The sequence below is a fragment of the Trichechus manatus genome, unplaced genomic scaffold (assembly GCF_000243295.1).
Source record: "Trichechus manatus latirostris isolate Lorelei unplaced genomic scaffold, TriManLat1.0 scaffold00071, whole genome shotgun sequence".
NCBI lineage: Eukaryota > Metazoa > Chordata > Mammalia > Sirenia > Trichechidae > Trichechus > Trichechus manatus.
In genome coordinates this window covers 8,064,544-8,076,983 of record NW_004444007.1, presented here as the reverse complement: position 1 = coordinate 8,076,983, position 12,440 = coordinate 8,064,544, and the positions used below count along the sequence as shown (strand labels likewise).

Here is a 12,440-nt window from a genome sequence, read left to right as displayed (position 1 = left end):
GGGCAAGACAAACTGAAAGCAGAACAAAGTGCCTTTTCCAGAGAAGACTCCAGAGTGGTGACAGCAGAAAAGGGGCTCGGGAAGCATGGATTGGTTCATTGCCCATTCTCATGGGCAGTGTTGTGTGCCTGGGACCAGGCTATTTCCAGTGAATAGAGTTTTGACCCTCGTTCAGCATTACTGCTGCAATTTGTGTCTCCTTCCCACCCCCACACTGAGGTCTCCACACCCAGGCTGTTTTCTCTTTCTCAATGAGGTGCTAAACTGCGTCATAGTAATAACAGCCACAATGGTAACCCCTTATCTCTCCACCCTTGAAACACTGTCCTGAAGAGTATCCCTGCCTATGAATTCTTCTGATGCCAAGCTTGACAACTTTTTCAAAGGAACTTTTTGTCCACTGTGTGCTTAACGCTGATGATTCCTGTCAATTGTTGTATAAAGCATTTCTTTTTTTAAGCAAAGAAATGGACTTTCCTCCACTTCATACATTCAAATTTCAGTGCCATTGTGGGTGTTGGAATTAGGACCTTCTTACCTGTTAAACCCATTGCCGACGAGTTGATTCCAACTTATAGGGACCCTATACAACAGAGTAGAACTGCCCCATAGGGTTTCCAAGGAACGGCTGGTGAGTTTGAACTGCCGACTTTTTGGTTAGCAGCCATAGCTCTTAACCACTGCGCCACCAGGGCTCCAAGACCTTCTTATAACTGCTTATTTTGCATTGGCTACTTTATTATTATTTTAAAGATTCCCATTGTCACCTCTGTGTCTTCCTCAGCATTCCCTCACAGAAATTATAGGCAATACATAAATGAGTGGGGATGTGTTCCAATGGCACTGAACACTGAAATTTTATTTTTGAGCACTGAAATTTAAACTACACATAATTTCTACATGTCAGGAAATATTATTTTAATGTGTGTGTGTGTTTTAACCGTTTAAAAGTATTCTTAGCTCATGGGCTGTGCATAAACACGCAGTGTCCTGGATTTGGCCCATGAGCCATGATTTGCCGACCCCGATCTAGAGTCTTAGCCACAGTAGGTGGGGCATCTCCTGAGTATAAGGTCACCTGTTGTGCCCCCAGGAACCACAGGCTGGGCAGCATTTCTGAGGGTCTGAATCTGGGTCCCATAAGCACACTCAGGTCAAGCACTCCTGACTCTGTGTGTTGTGGTCAGTTTGGAGTAAATAATAATGAACAGTTCAGCAGTAATAAAAAGGAATGTACCACCTCTAGCCAAAGAACACAGCTGGTTCTGGATAAAAATTTCTGAGAACCGCAGCAGAAGGTGGGGGACCATGGAATAACCTTCTGGGAAGCACAGGAATAGGAGAGGGTGAAGGAGTTTCATGGAATGATTGGTGTCATGGAAAATCACAGCAGTCTTCTTTTGGTAATGAATATAGTACTAAGCACAGTCTTGCTTTAATGGGTAACATTCTCCCTTGGCGGTTCACTTGTGGTGGACCACCTGCCCTCTGTTGGTAGTTCTCAGGTAACTGAGAGTCACTGCCACAGCATACTGAGTTACACTTCCAGGCAAAAGAAGCTGCAGAGTTTAGGCCATGCTGACGGGGATTTTTGGCTTTAGTATTTTCTTTGAATGTCCTTCTTATTTCAAAGGGGTAGGCAGGGGACAAATTACCACAAACAGAAGTAAATGGAATTAACATGGGGGGGGTACCACAAACAACAATAGGATCTGATGTGCACACTGTGTGAATGAGCCCACTTTACTTCTCTCTTTTAATTGCTGTTAACAAAAGTAAACAAGAAATGAAAGAAAATTAAATACACCATGAGAATAAAAAAGAAAAGCAATGTAGTTGTTGAGTCTAGTAAAGGAGACCTTAAAATGCCTAAGCCAGACTTTGGTTGTCTTTTTCAACATTTGTACTAGAAGTATTATGTAGTAAGATACAACCATTTTTTAAAAAGAGAGGGAGGGAGCTCATTTCCCATTTCCAGGAAAAACTACCAAGTCAGCATCTGAATCTTATGATCTCTGGCATCTATATTCATGAACTCAAAAAGGATGAAAGTTATCTTGTCTCAATATGTGTTATTCTACACACCCACCTTGGCCTCCACAGCCCACCGTTTAATTACTTCTTACCACAGGAATGTGTGTGGCTGAATCAGAAACTAACCGTAGTTGCCTTCCTGCTTGACCTACAAAGGTTGGAACTTGGCTGTGATCCATTACAGCCCTCTATTTTGATACTGAGTTTTTATTATATACATTCTGTTCAGTGCATAGTATACTTTGTGTAATATGACCAGTGGCTTAGACAGTGTGTTGGTTTACTGTTCTCAGTTGTCTAGTGTAAACAGAGGTTGATAAATGATTGTTCCTGGAATTTAGGTCCCAAATATCACAGACCAAAAGAAAATGTATCACAAGGCTCATTATAGTTCCTGATACATGATGGTATTAGATGATGGAGTTTTATCTAAAGAAGCTTATCTTCTAATATGACAGTACACGTGTTTTATTAGAATAAGAACTGTTTTGAAGCAAACTTTTCTGTCACATTTGAAAGTGTTTCTTCCTATTATTTTTAATGTTAGCTTTTCAGAAAATTTCCACATAGCCATTCCTGGGAGGACTTGTTTGAAAGTACAAGCTATTGTTAAATACTAATCTGTAACTATTGGAAGATCCCAGTTGCCATATTCACAAACACAAAGCCACTACCATAAATTTAAAAATTAAATCAGTTAGTATGAAAGCATGAGGTTTAGGAATTGAATTTGTATATTCAATTCCTTCAATTTAGGAATTGAAATGACATGTAAAGTGTTATATACATACATGCCATTTTTTGAGAGAAAAGATCCATAACTTTTATCTGATTGCCAAACGGGTATGTGGCCCAGTAAACATTGAGAGTAACTGGTATAAACCACTGCTACATCATGAACAGGCCCACCTTACATCCCATATGGGGCCAAGTCTGTTTGAAATTCGCATCTATATAACTGCAAGTCTTGAAAAGGAAAGGGGAAGAAAAGGAAACTAACTTGTACTAAGTATCCACGATGAATCAAGCACTTGTACATCTAATATCTAATCCTCTCAAAAGCCCTTTATGTGTGTTATTATTACACATTTAACAGGTGAAGAAACGAGAGCCAAAAAAGTTAAGTGACTTGCCAAGGTCCCACAGCTAACAAGTCACCAAGCCCTCATTCGAATTCACGACAACTAACTACAGAGTTCCTACACTTGTATTCATACCACCCAGCCTATTTGACTGAAATAGTGAATTCGCTCACCTTCTTCACTAGTGACAACAAATATATGAAAAATTATCTTTTGGCTTATCATCCTGTTAACTCGGTCTAAAATTCTCTTTATCCCCACTACCCAACGGACTTCACTCAAGTCACTAATATCTCATGCCTGGCTTACTACAAGAGCCTCCCCACTATCCCTGCCTGCAATCCCCCTTCCTCCACTTCTACTCTACAACTAAAGAGAGCTTTTGGAAATGTAAATCTGATCATTGCCAAAATGCCTCTATGTCTTCCCATTGCCTTCAAGATGAGATTCAAACTCTTAATAATGGTTTAAAGGCCCTTTGTGATCCGAACTCTGCTTAGCTTTCCAAGCTCATCTCTCACCACTGTTCTCTCACCCTCTTAGATTCCAGCCATAATTAACTACTTGTAGTTCCTTTTATGGGGACGTTGGTGGTGTAGGGTCACTATGAGTCGGAATTGACTCAATAGTGACGGGTTTGGTTTGGTTTTTGTTTGGTGGTTCAGTTGTAGAATTCTCACCTTCCATGCAGGACACCCGGGTTCAATTCCCAGCAAATGCACCTCATGTGTAGCCACCACCCACCTGTTAGTCGAGGCCTGCGTTTTGCTATGATGCTGAACAGGTTTCAGCGGTGCTTACAGACTAAGATGGACTAGGAAGAAAAGCCTAGCAATCTGCTTATGAAAAATCAGCCAATGAAAATCCTATGGATCACAATGATACGATTTGCAACCTATCATGCAGATAGCACTGGACAGGTTCTGTTATGCATGGATTTCCATAAGTCGGGGGATGACTTGACACCAGCTAATAGTAACAAGTTCCTTATTTAACTGTCTTTTTGTTCTTCTGTTTGGAGCATTCTTTCAACTTCTCTCCACCTGGGTCACTCACATTTGTTCTGAAAGGCTAAGTTTATATAGCATTTTTTCATAGAATTTTTCCTTAACCCTTTAAGTTTGGATCTAAGTACCCCTCCCAACTGCTTATAGAAAACCTTGTGCTTACTCTTACAGTGGCATTGAGACTACTGTCATATATATAGAGTTTCTATATGAAATAGATTAAGTCCATCCTTTTCCGGGTTCCCCCATGCAAGGCACAACTTATACAACCATTAATGGTGACTCTGGCATTGTAACCACCTCTTCACTTATCTGTACCCCCAACCAAACTCCATGCTCATTGAAGACAGGGATATGTTGTGTTCATTGTTGTATCACAGCTCTGAGCACCAAAACCAAAAAAATCAAACCCCTTGCTATCAAGTCGATTCCAACTCATAGTGACCCTATAGGACACAGTAGAATTGTCCCATAGGGTTTCCAAGGAGCGGCTGGTGAATTCGAACTGCTGACCTTTTGGCTAGCAGCCAAGTGCTTAACGACTGCGCCACCAGGGCTCTAATAGAAAGCGCTCAATAAATATTTGATGGTTAAATTAATAATCACTAAATTAATGAATGATCACATGAAAAATGATTTGCAGCAGATCATACACTCGCGCAAATTGATATAAAGAGGAAGGAAAGAAAAAAAATACTATTATCAAGTGCTAGTTTAATTCAAGACAATAAACAGTGAGCGCCTACATGATGGAATCTGTCATGAGGAAACAGAGATGAGAAAGACCATCCCTGCCCTCAAAGAACGTACTTTCAGTCTTATTGGGAAGATAACACGTGTATACAACTGATTAAAATTTAGAGTAGAATGTGGCATGTACTCTATGAGATTTATAGTTAGAGTTCTAGGAAATCACTGAGAAGGAAGAAATTTCTTTTCAGTTAAGTGAGGGATTCTGAAAGCTTCATGGTGATGGTGATAATAGACATAGACCTTAAATTATTGGCAGGATTTCAGTAATGCAAAGTATAGGGGGGAAGGACAAAAGTCAGGAGGGGCATTCTAGGTAAAGGAAACAGCAAAGGCTGACTGGAAGGCACAGGGCTTCTTTGAAGAGCATTTTCACTGAAGATAAGGCTGGAAAGGTATCAGAAGTGTCAGTGCCTTGAATGCTACGCTAAGGAGTTTATGTTGGAGCAGGGGTTTCTGAGAAGAAAAGTGACACCATTAGCTGAATTTAAGAAAAGTAATTTAGAAAATGACTTTTTTATTTGTGTTAAGCTTTACCAAAGCTGCCTTCTCTCTCTTTTGCCCTTGATTCCAATGAAATAGAAATTTGAAAACATCAAGAAACAGACCAGTTAGAGTGTCCCTCTCCCTATATTCCCAATCTGTCTCAATGCCAGATTCTTCCCTGTTGACCCTCTGTCTCAAGCTTGGAATCTTCTACTATCTAAATAGTTGTTAGATCCCAGAGTTCGCTTGCCTGTGGGGAATAGACAACAGAGGGATTTGCCTGAGACTTATAGCAGAAGCTCTGCAATTGTTCAAAAGGAGAATGGAAAAATGGCCCCACTCTTTTTATTGTGTGATTCAAGGCACCTGGTAACATCCAGTCACAATCTTTTCTTACCTTATTTGGGATGTTAAGGGATGACCTTCTCATCAATCTTTAATTTAAATATAAATAATATATTTATTTATATAAAGGGCTATCAATCATAAGTCTATAAAGAATTTCTTTTGTCTTTCTCAAATTGCAAAGACTTTAGACTTACTACTATTACCGAAAGAAATTTTCTTTTTTTTTAAATTTATTTTGTTTGTGTTGCTGTTGAGAATATACACAGCAAAACATACACCAGCTCAACTGTTTCTGCATGTACAGTTCAGTGACATTGATTACATTCTTCAGGTTCTGCAACCATTCTCACCCTCATTTTCTGAGTTGTTCTTCCTCTGTTAATATAAACTCACTGCCCCCTAAGGTTCCTATCTAATCTTTTGAGTGGCTGTTTTCACTTTGATCCCATATAGATGGCTCTTAAAATAAATAAATAAATAAACTTAATGCTTAAGGCAGACATTTTTTACTAGTTAAGCTAAACTATTGTTTGTTTTAAAGATTTCAGGGGATATTTTTGGTTTAAGCTTTAAAGGTTATCTCAGGGAAGTAGTTTCAGGGTTCATCCAGCCTCCATGGCTCCAGAAAGTCTGGAGTCCATGATTATTCAATATTCTGTTCTGCATTTTCCCCCTTTTTATCAGGATTCTTCTATAGAATCTTTCATAAAAATGTTCAGCATTAGTAACCAGGCAACATCCAGTTCTTCTTGTCTCTTGGCCAATGAGGCAGTTGTTCATGGAGGCAATTAGCCACACATTCCATATCCTCCTCATAATCCTGACTCTTCTTCTTCCTTTGTTGCTCCCGGTGAATATAGACCAATTGTCATGTCTAGGGTGGTTGCTTGCAAGCTTTTAAGACCCCAGGCCCTACACAGTGAACAAGGAGGTAGAACACAAGCACTTAACACGTTATTAGGCCAATTAACTCAGATATCCCATGAAGCCATGACCCTAATCTCCAAACCAAGGAACCAAATCCCATGATGTTTTTAGCTGTACATAAGCAGCTTCAACAGCTACTCTTGTTGTAAATGTATCTATCACACAACTTTGCCAATTCAGCTTTTTATAGGTGTATAACTTACTGACAGCAATTGCAATAGTTGACTGTACAACCCTACCATTAATCAACGTGATTTTTCCATCACCATTAACCCTCCTTTTCCCCCTCCCTCCTGCCCCTGGTAACCACGAATAAACTTTGGTCTTACACATTTGCCGTTTCTTGTCTTTTTATGTAAGTGAGGTCATACAATATTTGTCCTTTTGTGATTGACTCATTTCACTCGTGTGTGGTGGTATGTACCAGATTTCATTTCTTTCTGTGGTTTCTATGGCAAGTAGTATTCCATTGTATATATGTGTGTGTCACATTTTGTTTACCAGTTCATCTGTTGATGGACATTTAGATTATTTCCACCTTTTAGCTCTTGTGAATAGTGCTGCGGTGAACATTTGTGTACAAGTCTCCGTTTGAGTCTCTGCTTTCAAATTTTGGGGATACATACCTAGGAGTGGAATTTCTGAGTCATATGGTAGTTCTATTTTTAGTCTTTTGAGGAACAACCACAGTGTTTTCCACAATGCTGTAACATTTTGCATTCCCACCAGCAGTGGATAAGTGTTCCAGTTTTCTCATATCCTCTCCAACATCTGTTATTTTCTGGTTTTTTGTTTTTGTTTTTGTTTTTTTCATCTTAGCCATCCTAGTACAGTGAAATGGTATCTCATTATGGTTTTGATTTGTATCTCTCTGATGGAGTTCTGGTGGCGCAGTGGTTAAGAACTTGGCTGCTAACCAATAGGTCAGCAGTTTGAATCCACCAGCCAGTCCTTGGAAAACCTATGGGGCAGTTCTACTGTGTCCTGTAGGGTCGCTCTGAGTCAGAATCAACTCGATGACAATGGGTTTTGATGGCTTATGGGAGCTCTGGTGGTTTAGTTGTTTAAATGCTCAGCTGCTAACTGAAAGGTTGGCAGTTCTAACCCACCAGCCGCTCCACTGGAGAAAGATGTGGCAGTCTGCTTCCATAAAGATTTACAGCCTTGGAAACCCTATTGGACAGTTCTACTGTATCCTATACAGTTGCTATGAGTTGAAATCTACTTGACAGCAGTGGGTTTTGGGTTTTGATGGCTAACGATGTTGAGCATCTTTTCATGTGTTTGGTGGTCATTTGAATGTCCTCTTTCATGAAATGTCTATTCAAGTTCTTTGCCCATTCTGTGATTGGGTTAATTGTCTTTTTGTTGTTAAGTTGTTAATGTTTTATATGTATTTTGGTTATTACATTCTTATTGGATATATGGTTTCCAGAGATAGTCTCTTAGTTGGTAGTTTGTCTTTTCACTTTTTTGGTCAAAAAGAAACTTTCAATAGGGCTTTTAGATACTACGTATTGTCCTTACTGACTATAGGTAAGGAAGCTATTTCTTGGAAGGGATACACAGATCTTGACTTACTTTGCCATAGAACAATAGCCATAGGAAGGAGAAGTCTCCACACAACAGTGGAGGAGTCCCTGAGGATCTTCCATAACACTACCATTTTAGACAGCAGATGGCTGGGTAAAATGGCAGGAGGGAAACTAGAAGCATAGAGACAATTTAGGAGCTAATCCAAGAGTAACTGAGGTCTAAAATGGAGTAGAATCAGTGGAATTGAAAAGAAAGAATGAATCTAAGTCAAATCACAGACAGAACTGAAACAGCTTTGTGCCTAATTGAGTGTGGAGCCAAAGGAGGTTTAAAAAAAAAAAAAAGTCAAATGTGATCATAGTTTCCAGGTCTGGTTTTTGGGAAATCACGGATGCCATTAATAGAGATAGGGAAGAGAAAAAGAAAGAGGGTTTAGAGGGAATGTGATGAATGATGGACATCTTGAGTTTGAAGTGCTAATGTGGTCTCCATGTAAAAATGTCAGTTGAGAATTTAGAGGTTGCAGTCTAGAATTCAAGGTAGAGTTAAAGCTAGATACATAGCCATGGTATCCTTCCATTTATGAAATAAATACTTAGTATTTAACAGCAGAGAAAAAAGATGTAGGTTGCTTCTTTCCTATTATTAAATTTAAAACCTTATAAATGCATTATTCCAGAACGGAAGACAAATTACAGGTGATTTCCTCAACAATAGATTGTCCAAAAAAAAAAAAAAGAGTTAAAAAATGTAACATATATTTATTCCAAGAAACTGTGGAAAAATCCATTGTTTTCATTATAAACTATCTTATAAATGAGAAGATTTTTCTTTAGTACAAGTCATTGGTAGAGGAGATTAACAAAAGAAACAAGATCAAAGGAAAATGGAAGCGAAGAGAAAGGAAAAACCGTTTTGAAATATGAGAGAAAAAAAAATCTTCCTTTCCTTTGCTCCATATAAGATTTTGTTACAATTACATATAAGAGAATAAAATAAAGAGGCAAAGGAAGAGAATTTTATAATTGCTTATGAATGTATTAATTTACCTTTTTTTCACATACCTCTTAAATGGCCCACATTACCACTGAAAATTGTCAAATTAAAAAAAAACACTCACTGAAAGAAGAGAGCTTAGAAATAAGCATGGAGCCTAAGAGTAGAAACTACTGAAACTAAGCATCCTGTTCAAATGTTTGTATCTACTTCAGTTCCTGAACTATGAAAATGAACTCACTCATCTGACTACTTTGTAGACTTCTACTTTAGAATTATCACAAGGGTTTATTATTTCTATCTTTATAAACATCATCATCTATACTTTAAAAGACATCCTTTTATTAAAACACATTACCTCTTTCAGTTCATACAATAGTTGAGTGAAGACCCTATTAGTAAAGGGTAAAAGAAAACAGCACGTGACTCCTACCAGAGCCAATTAGACAGTTTACTTACTATTGCCCTAAAATTATTTCTGCTTCTTCCAATGGAGGTAAGACAGCTTAACCAGGGCATAGCATAGTGTCTTACACACAGTAGATGCTCAAAAAGTATTTGCTGAATAAATGAATCAGTTACTCAACAGATACTGGGGCAAATGCTATGTACTAGGCACTGTTCTGGGCACTGGAGAAGCATTAGTAAGTAAAGCAAAGTCCCTATTTACATGGAGTTTACAATATATTGGGAGTTGTTAGTTGCCTAAAGTCAGCTCAGACTCATGACAATATGTCTTAGGATAGATAGACAATAAACAAATACCTAAAAATCAAGTGATAAGTGCTAAAAAGAAAAATAAAGTAGGGTGAGAGAAAAGAGTGCTGGTATTTATTCTTTTAATGGCGTAGTGGGGGAAGCCCTTATTCTGAGTGAAATGGAAAACCGCTAGAAAGTGTAGAACAAAGGTTTTTCTATAAGCTGACGTATTTTAAAAGGGTCATTCAGGTTGCCACTTAGAGAAAGACTATAGGGGGCAAGGATAGAAGCAGATCATTTAAGAAGTTGTTGCAGTAATCTAAGAGGTGAGGGTGGCTTGGACGAGGAGATAAGATTAGAGAGGTTGTTGGTGAGGTGGTGCAAATGGTTAATGCCACAGGCTGCAACTGTCTGTGGGGGTGGCATAGCCATGGCCGTGCTGGGAAGTGGAGATCATGCAGGACCTTGTAGACAGTAGTAAAGGCTTTAGATTTTATTCTGAATAAAATGAGAGGCCATTAAATTGCTTTGAGAAGAGAAGTTATATTTTAATAGGTTATATTTGAGAAGAGAAGTTGAGGTTATATTTGAAAAGAGAAGTTATATTCTGATAGGTTCACTCTCACTGTTTTGTGACGAATAAACCATAGGGGCAAGGATGGAAGCAGGGAAGATTAGTTAGGAGATTGCTGCAGTGATTTAGGTAAGAAATCACGGTGTCTTGCTCTAGAATGGTAGTGGTGGAAGTGGTAAGAAGTTACCCGATTCTGAATATGTTTTGAAAGTTAGAGACTATATGATCCATTGATAGAGGAAAAAAAGGAAACCAAATATATTTCCAGGTTTATTGACTAAACAAATGGAAGAGTGGAGTTGCCATTTCCTGAGATGGAGAAGACTTCAGGAGGGGGGTTAGGGATAGAGATACAGTAGGAATCAAGTGTTCTCCTTTGAAAATGTTAAGTTTGAGAAGGCTATTAGACATCTAAGTAGAGATGTTGAGAAAACAGATAGATATATCAGTTTAGAGTTCAGGAAAGAGGCTGAAGATATAAATTTAGAGTCCTCAGTATATAGATGGGACTTAAATCCATGGGACTAAATAAAGTCAGATGGGGGATGAATATAGATAGAGGAGAGGTCAGTAGACTGAGCCATGGGGCAGCAGTCAGGAAGATAAGAACGATCCACCAGACGAGACTGGAAGGAACAGCTAGTGAGCTAGGAGGAGAAACAAGAGCGATTGGTGTATTTGTTACCTAGGGCTGCCACAACAAAGTACCACAGACTGGGTGGCTTAAAACAACAAATTTATTCTCTCACATTTCTGGAAGCAAAAGTCAAATTCAGGATGTCAGCAGGGCCATGCTCTCTCCAGAGGCTCTAGGGGAAGATCCTCCCTTATCTCTTTTAGCTTCTGGTAGGCCCAGAAATTCCTTGGCTTGTGGCAGCATAAATTCTACTCCAATCTCTGCCTCCATTGTCACATGGTGTTCTTTTGTGTTTCTCTGTGTATTTTCTCCTCCTTTTATGAGGACACCAGTCATACTGGATTGGGGTCCATCTTACTCCAGTATAACCTTATATTAACTTAGCTAATCTGCAAAGATACTATTTCAAAATAAGATCACATTCACAGGTACCAAAACATATATTTTTGGGGGACGTAATTCAATTTGTAGCAGAGGAGAACCAAGAGAGATTGATGTCCTGAAGGCTAATGGAAGAAAGTTTTGAAAAGAGAAAGGCATGATCAAATGTGTTAGATGATGCTGATGGGTCAAATCTAACTGGGATTGAGTCTTAAAAATTGAATTTGGTTAGAGTTCTGGCAAAATGGCACTCTAGGCAGAAGCACCACGCCATCCCTCCACAGCAGAGATCTGAAAAACTAAGCCGAACAGAGAATACAAAAATCCTGAAATCCTAAAACATCAAATGAAGAGATAAAGAACTCAGCCAAGCACCAAATGCAGTGAGAAAACTGACAGAGAATGGAGAGCGAGGAGAGATTCATGCAGAGGTCCCCTATCAGCTAACGCAGTGCGGATCCGCCATCTTGGACTCTTATCAGAGACCAGCAAAAGGGGTACGAGAAAGCAGCCTCACAGAGTGTCCTGCGGGAGACAAAACAACTGGTAATTTGCAATATACGCTTTCCCACCCCGCACCCTTCTTCACCCCCACTCGGCCTCCTCTGCTTCCTGCGGCCACAATCTCTTGACCAGGAAACACTGGCTGCTTGGATTCCACATACCCGAATGGGCTGGCTCTCTGAGTGCCATTTGCTGGCTGCTAGTGTTGCTTTTATTTCTGCTTCTTTTGATTTCTTCCTTACCTCTTGCCACCTCCCCCTCCGTTTGCTCAAATACCTGGCTCCATGCGCCATCTTTGCTTCTTCCTGAGGGGCTTTGGAGCTCCGTTCGAGTGTGGAGCTGCTATCTGGTCTGGGCTGCCACCCTGGTGGGATCCTGGGGCTTTTGTTCATTTGTTTGTTTTCAATTGTTTGTTTGTTTTCTTTTCCTTTCCTTCAGTTGGGAGCCCTTTGTGGCCAGGTGGTGCTGCGTGGCAAGGA

The 12,440-nt window shown here is 39.5% G+C and overlaps 1 protein-coding gene across 1 annotated transcript in view; it reads left to right on the top strand.

The window, feature by feature from the left end:
* The window catches only part of TBCK (TBC1 domain containing kinase), a 273,293-nt gene that overhangs the window by 244,257 nt on the left and 16,596 nt on the right, over nucleotides 1-12,440 (top strand). The gene's annotated exons all lie outside the window — the stretch shown is intronic.